We start from the raw sequence: 12258 nt of genomic DNA, 5'->3' as shown, positions 1-12258 counted from the left end.
TTTTTTTTATAAACTTCCCTCTCCCCATCAATCCAAAAATCAGCCGAGCTGACACATATAGACAGTCAACAGAATCACAATTTATTACTGTCTATATGTGACAGCTCGGCTGATTTTTGGATTGATGGGGAGAGGGAAGTTTATTAAAAAACAATGCTTAAAAGCAGCACTATATATATATATATATATATATATATATATATATATATATATATATATATATATATATATATATATATATATATATTATACTAGGCTAAATGGGAAATCATACTAAATACCAAAACTGTATTATATACTACTACTATATTTAATTTGTCCTGTTATGTCTCCTTTTATCTTGCTTTCAATGCAAGCACAAAGGGGATTCAGATCCTGAAGACTCCATGCAATCTCGCTGTACCCTCACCGTCTCTGCTCCTTGGATTTTGCAAGCTTTTCCTTGCTCCTTATTTTTAATAAACCTTCAATAAACATAAAAGTTCCCAGTGTTGTTTTTTGTGAAAAAGGGCAGATACACCTGTATATGATTAACACACAACTTGGCACACAATCTTTAGTTATTTAGATTGCTCCTGCTCACTAGAACATATTTCCTCTTTTCCATGTAAGTGGGGAAACCATGCATTCATACTCCTTTCTCTGACCAACTGGATCATCCTCGTGCAGCACTGCAAACCAAAGCAGAGACTACAAGAACATGTAGGAAAGGACAGACGAAATGCTTGACATGCAGTTTATTAGGAATGTATAAATCCATTGCATTAAACCAGTGCAAAAGTCAATGTGTGTGTATGATCATGTTTTGTTTTAGAATTGAATATATTGTGTATGAATCTAAATAGTAATAAGTTAATGGGGTGCATAAGAATTGTAAAAATTAAGATCATTTAAATTTTACTTAATTAAATTTTACATTTCACTTGTTTGCAATGTTTTTTAAGGCAATCAACTGTCACCTGCAGGTCTCATGTCCTTGTGAAACCACAGTGAACAAGACATGATTGCAATTTCACATATCAGAAATACAATTCTTACTAGTAAAAACTTAATTCTTACTAGTAAAAACTTAATTCTTACTAGTAAGAATGAAGTTTTTACTAGTAAGAATGAAGTTTTTACTAGTAAGAATGAAGTTTTTACTAGTGGAAATGTAATTCTTGATATCAACAATTCAGTTGTTGATATCAGGAATTACATTTCCACTAGTAACAATGTTAATTCTTGATATCAACATTTGAATTTCCACTAGTAAAAACTAGAATTCTTGATATCTGTAATTGTATTTTCACTAGTGAAATGTCACCATAGGGTGCCATTCAAATTCAATTGTTGATATGAAGAATTGAATTCTTACTAGTTGAAATTGCAATTTCACATATCAGAAATACAATTCTTACTAGTAAAAACTTAATTTTTACTAGTAACAACTTCATTCTTACTAGTAAAAACTGTTATGATATAGACACGGAGGCAGAGATAAAAGCAATCCAGGTGAGTTTATTGGAACAATATGTGGAACACAGAGTGGTAATGGCTGTTATCAGGTTCTTGAGAGATGAATATAAAGTAATACTGTCCTTGTGTGGTTTGTGGATCCAGGAGTTGAGCTGAGATGGAGGGAGACGTTGGAGACACTCACACACACAGATGGGTAAGCACACGAAGGGACCAGGAGACGAAGGAGATGAAGGAGATCGCTGGAGCAGGTAAGTATGTTGAAGGGGAGTCCTTAAGGTAAGCATATACATGGCGTAGTGCAAACGAGACCGGACAGTGAGTGTGTGTGAGAGTGGTGGCTTAGTAGTGCTGGTGATTGCAGAGTGAATGAGGTGCAGGTGGCGGTGATTAATAAGCTGGTGATTGGGTGCGTGGGTACTGTGGTGAGGTGGAGCCTGGCGTGTCTGTGACAGTACCCCCCCTCCCACGGCCCGCTCCTGAGGGCCGCGGACCCCGACGTCGTGGTGGTCTTCCCCTGGGTCGCGGGGCAGGTCTGTCTGGATGGTTGGTATGGAAGTTCTGTAACAGAAGAGGATCAAGGATATCGTTCCTGGGAATCCATGAGCGTTCCTCGGGACCATAGTCCTCCCAGTCCACGAGGTATTCGAGTTTACCACCACGGCGCCGGGAATCCAAGATCTCGTGGACCACGTAGGCTGTGCCGTCTTCTAGGAGAAGTGGAAGGGGGGCTCGGCGGCTGCCACGTCAGGCTCTGTGGAGGGAACAACAGAAGGGTGGTGAGGTTTAAGTAGAGACACGTGAAATGTAGGATGGATTCTACTATACTGTGCCGGGAGTTGGAGACGATAGGTGACGGGGTTGATCTGCCGAAGGATGGTGAACGGGCCAATGAAGCGGGGACTCAGCTTTTTGCAGGGCAGACGCATCCTGATGTCCCGGGTGGACAGCCAGACCTTCTGCCCCGGCTGGTAGACAGGAGCCTCGGAGCGTCGAAGGTCGGCTGCCATCTTGCGTCTGCGCAGGGCCCTCTGCAGCTGGTGGTGAGCTGAGTCCCACACCCTCTCGCTCTCCCGGAACCAGTAGTCGACTGCCGGAACGTTGGAGGGTTCCCCGTCCCAGGGGAACATCGGGGGTTGGTAGCCGAGTACGCACTGGAAGGGTGTTAGTCCCGTTGAGGCTTGGCGGAGAGAGTTTTGTGCGTACTCGGCCCAACCCAGGTACTGGTTCCAGGAGTTCTGGTGGCCGTGACAGAAGGTACGCAGGAAGCGGCCGATCTCCTGGATCTTCCGTTCCGTCTGCCCGTTCGACTGAGGATGGTATCCAGACGATAGGCTGACGGTCACACCCAGGAGGGAGAAGAAGGCTTTCCAGACGTGTGAGACAAACTGGGGTCCTCTGTCGGAGACGATGTCTTCAGGTAATCCATAATAGCGAAAAACATGATTAAACATTAGTTCTGCGGTGGCCATGGCGGTAGGTAGACCCTCCAGGGGTATCAGACGGCAGGACTTTGAGAAGCGGTCCACCACCACCAGGATGCATGTGTGACCGTCAGACTCGGGGAGATCGGTGACGAAGTCCACTCCCAGGTGTGACCAGGGTCTCTCAGGAACGGGCAGAGGAAAGAGCTTGCCGGTGGGAAGATGGCGTGGGCTCTTGGAGATGGCACACTCCCTGCAGCCCTGCACGTACCTCCTGACGTCGTTGGCCATGTTGGGCCACCAGAAGCGTTGTTTGAGCAACGAGAGGGTCTCCTTGACCCCCGGGTGACCAGTGCCAAGTGAAGAGTGAACGTTGTGCAGGAGTGGAGTGCGACGTGTCCGTGTGATGTACTGCAAGCCCGGTGGGCAACCCGGCGGAGTGCGTGTGGAGGCATTGGCGGAGGGAATGGTTTCTTCGGACCACTGGATGGGGCTCACGAAGATGGACTCCGGCAGAATAGTATCAGGTTCTTCGGGCTTTTCCTCAGGAGCATAGAGGCGAGATAAGGCGTCAGCCTTCGTATTCTTTGAACCAGGACGGTAGGAGATGGAGAAGTTGAATCTAGAGAAGAACATAGCCCAGCGAGCTTGGCGAGGATTGAGTCTCTTTGCGGCCTTCAGATATTCGAGATTCTTGTGATCAGTGAGGACTTGAAATGGGTGAGTAGCTCCCTCCAACCAATGCCTCCACTCCTCAAGGGCAAGCTTGACGGCCAGGAGTTCGCGGTCACCGATGTCGTAGTTGACCTCCGCCGGGTTGAGCTTGCGGGAGAAGAAGGCGCATGGATGGAGTCTACTTGGTGTCCCCTGCTGCTGTGAAAGGACCGCTCCCACTCCGGTGGTAGATGCGTCCACCTCTACTATGAACGGGAGGTCCGGGTTAGGGTGGACGAGGAGGGGAGCGGTGGTGAAGGCCTTCTTCAGGGTCTCAAAGGCGTCGGTGGCTAATGGAGACCAGGACAGAGACTTGGGCTGGTGACGGAGGAGGTTGGTGAGTGGACTGACGATTGTGCTGTAGTTTTTGATGAACCGGCGATAGAAATTGGAGAAACCTAGGAATCTTTGGAGTTCTTTGATGGTGGTAGGAGTGGGCCAGGACTGTATGGCGGAGACCTTCCCCTCGTCCATCCGGATGCCACTGTGATCAATCACGTACCCCAGGAACTGGACGGAGGGTTGGTGGAATGAGCATTTTTCAGCCTTGAGGAAGAGATGGAACTGCCGTAAGCGCTGGAGGACCTCCGCAACGTGGTGGCGATGTTCGGCCAAGCTCCGGGAGTAGATGAGGATGTCATCTATATAAACCAGAACGGACTTATGGAGAAACTCCCGGAGCACCTCGTGGATGAAATCCTGGAATACGGAGGGGGCGTTGACCAGGCCATACGGCATCACGAGGTACTCGTAGTGTCCAGTGGGCGTGACGAAGGCGGTCTTCCACTCGTCCCCCTCACGTATCCGGATGAGGTTATACGCGCTGCGGAGGTCCAACTTGGTGAACACAGTGGCACCGCGGAGATGTTCCAGGGCCGCTGGGACGAGGGGAAGTGGGTATCGGAACTTGATGGTGATCTTGTTGAGTGCACGGTAATCGATGCATGGCCTCAAGCCTCCGTCCTTCTTTGCCACGAAGAAGAAGCTTGAAGCAGCAGGGGAAGTAGACGGGCGGATGTAACCTTGTTCGAGTGCCTCCTTGATGTATTCCTCCATGGCCTTCTCCTCCGGTATGGACAGGGGGTATATGCGTCCCCTGGGCACTGGTTCACCCGGCAGCAGATCGATGGCGCAGTCCCATGGCCGGTGTGGAGGAAGCTTGGAGGCGCGTTGCGGGCAGAAGACGTCGCTGAAGGGGGCGTAGTCAGGGGGAACATCCACCGAGCGCTTCTCAACAGGGCTCTCGATGGACGTGGCATTCACGAGAAGACACTTGGAGAGTGGAGGTTTAGGAACAGGAAGCGCTGGGAAGCAGTCTGGGAAGCAGTGATCGCCCCACTTCAGGACTTCGCCCGTGCGCCAGGAGATGTTGGGGTTGTGTTGTTCCAGCCACGGGCGCCCTAGAACCACGTCAGCGGTGGATTCCTCCAGAACCAGCAAATGGATGTGTTCAGTGTGCAGGATACCGATGCTGAGTTGTAGTGGACCCACGCAGTGACGGATGTGTCTGCGGCTTAGGGGTTTGCCCGTGATGGAGTGGATTTGATAGCTCGTCGGTGAAGGAGAGATCTTAAGGTTGAGTTGTCTACAGAGGGTGCCTGAGATGAAGTTTCCGGCTGACCCTGAATCAAGGAGCGCCACCACTGGAACAGAGATGTTAGCAGCAGTAAGAGTTACAGTTGTAGTGAGTGGTTTCATTTTCTGAATGGAGGGAAATATTGCACTCACCACGGGTCGAGGAGGACGGATTGGGCATGTGGAGAGATTATGCCCCATTGTTCCGCAATAGAGACAGAGATTCAGGGCCAGCCTTCTTTGTCTTTCGTTAGGGGTGAGACGAGAGTGATCAATTTGCATGGGTTCGTTGGCCGGTTCTGGGGAGCTGACGGGTTCGGACCGACGGAGGAGGTTAGTGGTGGATGACTGGCCCTGGTGTTCTTGAATGCACGACTGCATACGGGACCCCACGCGGATGGCGAGTTGGATGAAGCGTTCTAATCCCATGGAGTCCTCGTATGCAGCGAGATGCAGCCGCACGGAGGGTTCCAGCCCCTGACGGAACGTGGTGATGAGGGCTTGCTCGTTCCATCCGCTGGTGGCGGCTAGCGTTCGAAACTGCAAGGCATATTCGTTGACAGATAGGTTTCTTTGCTTTAGATTATAAAGTTTCTCACCAGTCGAGGAATCAGTCAGAGGTTTCCCGAATACTTCCCGGAAGTGGGAGACGAACGCCGAATAGGATTGGACGACTGGGCCTTTCTGGGTCCACAACGAATCTGCCCATTGCAGAGCCTTCCCTTGCAGTTGTGAAATAATGAACGCTATTTTAGCCGTGTCTGTGGTGTAGAGGTGCGGCTGCATCTCCAGGACCAGCTCACATTGGAGAAGAAATCCGCTGCATTCCTCCGCCGATCCAGAGTAGGGCGCCGGTTTGGCCATGGGACTGGCGGTGAATGCAGGTGAAGGAGTGGTGCTGGTGGGTGCGGAGACAGCCGTGTTGTGGGATGACGATGTTGAGGGCTGTGGTGTGAGTGCTCGACGCAGCACGTCCACGAGTTCCTGGAATGGATCGTTTGTCATCATGCCGTTAGTTGTTATGGTCCGGTCTTCTGTTATGATATAGACACGGAGGCAGAGATAAAAGCAATCCAGGTGAGTTTATTGGAACAATATGTGGAACACAGAGTGGTAATGGCTGTTATCAGGTTCTTGAGAGATGAATATAAAGTAATACTGTCCTTGTGTGGTTTGTGGATCCAGGAGTTGAGCTGAGATGGAGGGAGACGTTGGAGACACTCACACACACAGATGGGTAAGCACACGAAGGGACCAGGAGACGAAGGAGATGAAGGAGATCGCTGGAGCAGGTAAGTATGTTGAAGGGGAGTCCTTAAGGTAAGCATATACATGGCGTAGTGCAAACGAGACCGGACAGTGAGTGTGTGTGAGAGTGGTGGCTTAGTAGTGCTGGTGATTGCAGAGTGAATGAGGTGCAGGTGGCGGTGATTAATAAGCTGGTGATTGGGTGCGTGGGTACTGTGGTGAGGTGGAGCCTGGCGTGTCTGTGACAAAAACTACATTCTTACTAGTAACAACTTCATTCTTACTAGTAAGAATTAAGTTTTTACTAGTGGAAATGTAATTCCAGATATCAACAATTAAGTTCTTGATATCAACAATTGATATCCTGGGAATGAATAAAAGTCAAAACGGCTTGTCGAAGTGTAGGTAAGGCGCGTTAAAAATAGTTTTGACGCAAATTGACAGAGGTTCGAATCCGCCTTTTGCTGAACTCGCTCTACTTCCTTTTCCCATCCATCAGATTGGAAAGGCATTTATCTTCAATAAAAATTAAGATATAAAAATAACATATTCGAAAAGTGTCGAACTTACGAACTTAAGAAATTAAAGACTTCCTATTTCTGTGGTTTGTGCATTTTATAAGTCAAACTGCATCGTTGACAAAGTGGATGTAAACTGACTACAACGCACTGCACCATGCAGCACCAAAATTCGCAATAATGGAAGTATACCGCTCAATTAATTTAGTGTATTTATGTATATTGATACACCGTTTACTCTTTTATGAAACTATCATAGTTAATGAAGCCCAAGTGCCACCTACAGGCCTATTAGTGTAGGCTGGTGAAATGGTGACATGAAAAGAAAGGACTTTATTATGTTACCATTTTTGATAATTATGCAGCATTATGAAAAAAGTCTCTTAATAAACTCCTCCTGCATTTATTTGATCAAAAACAGCAATATAGTGAAAGATGTTTACAATTTACAGTGATGGTTTTCTATTTTAATATACTTTTAAATATAATTTATTCCTATAATTTATGCTGTTCTTTTCTAACATTTTATTCATCAAAGAATCTTGGAAAAAAGGTATCACAGGTTATAAAAAATATAAAGCAGCACAACTATTTCTAACATTGATAATAAATCATCATATTAGAATGATTTCTGAAGGACCATGTGACACTGAAGACTGGAGTAATGATGCAAAAAAATTCAGTTTTGCTTCACATAAATCAATATATTAAAACAGAAGACCATTATTTTAACAGTAAAAATATTTCACAATATTACTGTTTTTTCTGTATTTTTGATCAAATAAATGCAGCCTAACCTATATAGCTATAACCTATATATATATATTGCCCCTTTTTTACATCTGAGCCCCTGCCCCTGAGGAACTCTCTGCATGTCCCTGTCTGTTATTATTGCATATAGTTTAATGTACAACAACACTAATGTACAAATATTATCTGACACCATTTATAAGTAGCATCTAACTACTATGTGCACTTATTGCAAAGAGAATACTTTTTTATAGGGCAAATAGAATATTTAGCTTTTTTCACTTAGTGTAAGTAGCATATAAGAAATGGTGCTGTTTTCACTTAGTGTAATTCTATTGCTATTATATTCTATCACTTAGTGCAAATAGATTCTATTGCTATTTCACTTAGTGCAAAATTAAACGTACCTTGGAATATCCAATCTGTGCGCTTAGATTTGTAAACCATATCGGTTTTTCGATCCGCCTATACCCACAAATTTGTAAACCATGCCCACGCTTCGCAGTCTGTTCCCACGGATTCTGTATTTAAACTGTACTCATCCAAGAAGAGAACAGGCTTAAAATATTAATAAAATAATGATATTTTTATATAGGGCAAATAGAATGAATCTTAGGCCAATTACTTTTTGTGTAGGCCTATGTGGAATGCATCAAATTGTCTTAACTGCATGCTTAAAATAATTCTCTGAAGCACTTTTTTCTAACTCAGAAGACACAGATTTTAGGGTAAGGTCAAGAAGGGATACAGCTATGGACACTGGGAATGTGCTAAATTAATATTTGGTCATTTCATTACTGTATGAGCACGAACAGCCCATTACCAACACATGTATATCAAACTTATAAAAACTTTGTAAACATGGAGAACAATAAATGACCACACATGCTGAGTTTTATGAATTTATTATGCTGGTGGTGAGTGTAAAATCAAATTCAAAACAGCCATTTCACCTGGAAGATTAAGGCTGTGATATTAATGTTGGCCACTAGAGGGGGCCATACGATAAGGAATCTTTTAACCTTAATCTTTTCTCTATAATTTTTTTCTTTGTTTTTTCCCTTTTACATGCCCCAATAAAATATTATTTGTCAAGTTTCCAGACATGATTGCTGTAGGCCTACATTTAAAATGAAGAGACCTTTTTATTGGTCTCTTTTAACATAACATACACAATTCCGTTCTATTCCGTATTGTTTTGCAGGCAAAAGCTCTGTAAACTACAATCACCAAAACAACACTTCATGATAACAATGTAATGGAACAGTAGAGGCACTTTACCAAAACAGAAAAAAAAGTTTACGAATAAAGCATTCATTAGTTATTTTAGGTTTTAAGTAAACATTATTTTATAAAGTAAAACGACAATAACAACGACAACAACAATAATAATAACAGGCTGACAACCCGATGGGCAAGATTACATAATTATTAAATCATTGTCTCTTCCACTCCGAACCCACTACAATTGAGAGACATTCCAGATGCATATTTCATTCAAATATATTATGCAACTGGACTATCAGACGAGTTATCCAGTGTTATATTTAATGTGACATTAAAATGGCCAATGGGAATAGGAAAGAGGTTCAAAAAGACTTTATCATTCATCTTGTCCAATGTGGCCCTATACTTCAAGTTAATGGACAACATATTACTATAAATAAAAATAATACAAGTTATTAGCACATTACAGTGTAGCTATCATGCCATATTTACGCATCCATTGGACAGAGAGTGCAAATATTTCGGCTCATTATTAGGCTATCCCATATGAGAAGGTGTCGGTGTACATAATACATCAAAATGTACACTAAAAATTTTCAGTAGCCAATAACATTTCATTACACTGTTTTACAATGCACAGGCCTTTAATCAAAGAGAAACACCGGCACGAATTTGGGCACAATGACGACACATTCTGTATTAGAGCCATATGTAAATGTCAGGGATGGAACAATAAAAAAATAGTCCATTGATGCATTAGAAAGTGTAATGAAAACAAAAATAAACATGAAAAACGACACGAGGTTATTTTTCTTATGTTCATGTCAATGGTAAAATAAATGATACATGAATGCCTTGTTCATTTTTTTCCCTTAATTCTCTGAAGGACCCCGTGGCCAATAAAAACAAACAGGATGAAACTACTTTTTTTAACAAAAAAATAAATAAATAAAAAATAAAAAATCAAGCCATAATATAATTTTTATGTTTTATTAACTAAACGAAAAAATAAAGGAGCCATTTCTCTGGACGGATGTTCTTCCTCCATCTTTGGCTTACAGAGGATTATGCGAAAACCACATCTCATTAATATTTATTAGCTCATTACCTTAGCTATTCTTACCTGTAAAAATTGCGTTTCTAGATATCAGTAATTGAATTTTCACTAGTTGCAAGAGCAATTTCAGATATCAACTCTCTTTGTTGATATCAATAATTACATTGTTACTAGTAAAAATGCAAATTTTTGATATCAAGAATTCAATTGTCACTAGTTGAAATGTCAGTTCTTGATATCAACAATTTAATTTCTACTAGTAAAAATGTTCATTTTTGATATCTGAAAATGCATTCCTGATATCAACATAATTTCAGATATGTAAAATGGCTTTCTTACTAGTAACAATCACATTCATGATATCAGAAACTAACATTGTCACTAGTGACAATCAAAATATTGATATCAAAAATGAACATTGTTACTAGTAGCAATTCAATTGTTGATATCAAGAACTGACATTTCAACTAGTGACAACTGAATTATTGATATTAAAAATTCGCATTTTTACTAGTAAGAATTGTATTTCTGATATGTGAAATTGAAATTTCAACTAGTAAGAACTCAATTCTTGATATCAACAATTGAATTTGAATGGCAGCCTATGGTGACATTTCACTAGTGAAAATACAATTACAGATATCAAGAATTCTAGTTTTTACTAGTGGAAATTCAAATGTTGATATCAAGAATACATATTTCTGCGAGTGATGACATCATTGTTGATATCAAGAATTAACATTGTTACTAGTGGAAATGTTAATTCTTGATATCAACAATTGTCATTGTTACTAGTAGAAATGTAATTCCAGATATCAAGAATTAACATTTTAACTAGTGAAAACTGAATTGTTGATATCAAAATTTCATATCCTGGGAATGATTAAAAGTCAAAACGGCTTGCCTATTGCCTTTCCCAGGATATAAATTGCTGATATCAAGAATTCTAGTTTTTACTAGTGGAAAATAATTCTTGATATCAAAAATTAGCATTTTAACTAGTGAAAATTGAATTGTTGATATCAAAAATTAACCTTGTTACTAGTGGAAATGTAATTCTTGATATCAAAAATTGCCATTGTTACTAGTGGAAATGTAATTCCTGATATCAAGAATTAGCATTTTAACTAGTGAAAACTGAATTGTTGATATCAAGAATTCATATCCTGAGAATGAATAAAAGTCAAAACGGCTTGCCATAATTAATGGCATTTCATACGCTCAGTTTTTCTACTATTATTATTATCATTATTAATATAGCCTTACTATAATATAATTTTTATTCACTTTCTGCTGAATGACAAGCTGTTTTCGATTATCCAGTTTCTAAAAATATGCCCATTAAATATCTTTAAAATCCAGTATACCTGTAATTGTTTTAGTTCCAGTGTAAACAAAAATATCAGGAAATCCAAAACTAGTTAGAGGACAAAGTGCATGCCCTCTGTACCTGTACTGATGTTCAGTGATTGTGTTTTGTCTTTTGTATGAGTACAGTGGTAGAGACAGAGAAGAAGTGCCTTTGATGAGGAAACCATGGCAGCCATATATACGGTAAGTTAATACTTAGTGAAAGGAAAATTTACTAGAAACTGTTATGATATAGACACGGAGGCAGAGATAAAAGCAATCCAGGTGAGTTTATTGGAACAATATGTGGAACACAGAGTGGTAATGGCTGTTATCAGGTTCTTGAGAGATGAATATAAAGTAATACTGTCCTTGTGTGGTTTGTGGATCCAGGAGTTGAGCTGAGATGGAGGGAGACGTTGGAGACACTCACACACACAGATGGGTAAGCACACGAAGGGACCAGGAGACGAAGGAGATGAAGGAGATCGCTGGAGCAGGTAAGTATGTTGAAGGGGAGTCCTTAAGGTAAGCATATACATGGCGTAGTGCAAACGAGACCGGACAGTGAGTGTGTGTGAGAGTGGTGGCTTTGTAGTGCTGGTGATTGCAGAGTGAATGAGGTGCAGGTGGCGGTGATTAATAAGCTGGTGATTGAGTGCGTGGGTACTGTGGTGAGGTGGAGCCTGGCGTGTCTGTGACAGTACCCCCCCTCCCACGGCCCGCTCCTGAGGGCCGCGGACCCCGACGTCGTGGTGGTCTTCCCCTGGGTCGTGGGGCAGGTCTGTCTGGATGGTTGGTATGGAAGTTCTGCAACAGAAGAGGATCAAGGATATCGTTCCTGGGAATCCATGAGCGTTCCTCGGGACCATAGTCCTCCCAGTCCACGAGGTATTCGAGTTTACCACCACGGCGCCGGGAATCCAAGATCTCGTGG

Source organism: Chanodichthys erythropterus, chromosome 16 (genome assembly GCF_024489055.1).
Source record: "Chanodichthys erythropterus isolate Z2021 chromosome 16, ASM2448905v1, whole genome shotgun sequence".
NCBI classification, from domain to species: domain Eukaryota; kingdom Metazoa; phylum Chordata; class Actinopteri; order Cypriniformes; family Xenocyprididae; genus Chanodichthys; species Chanodichthys erythropterus.
The sequence above is the reverse complement of the archived record's forward strand: the minus strand, read 5'-3'. Positions refer to the sequence as shown.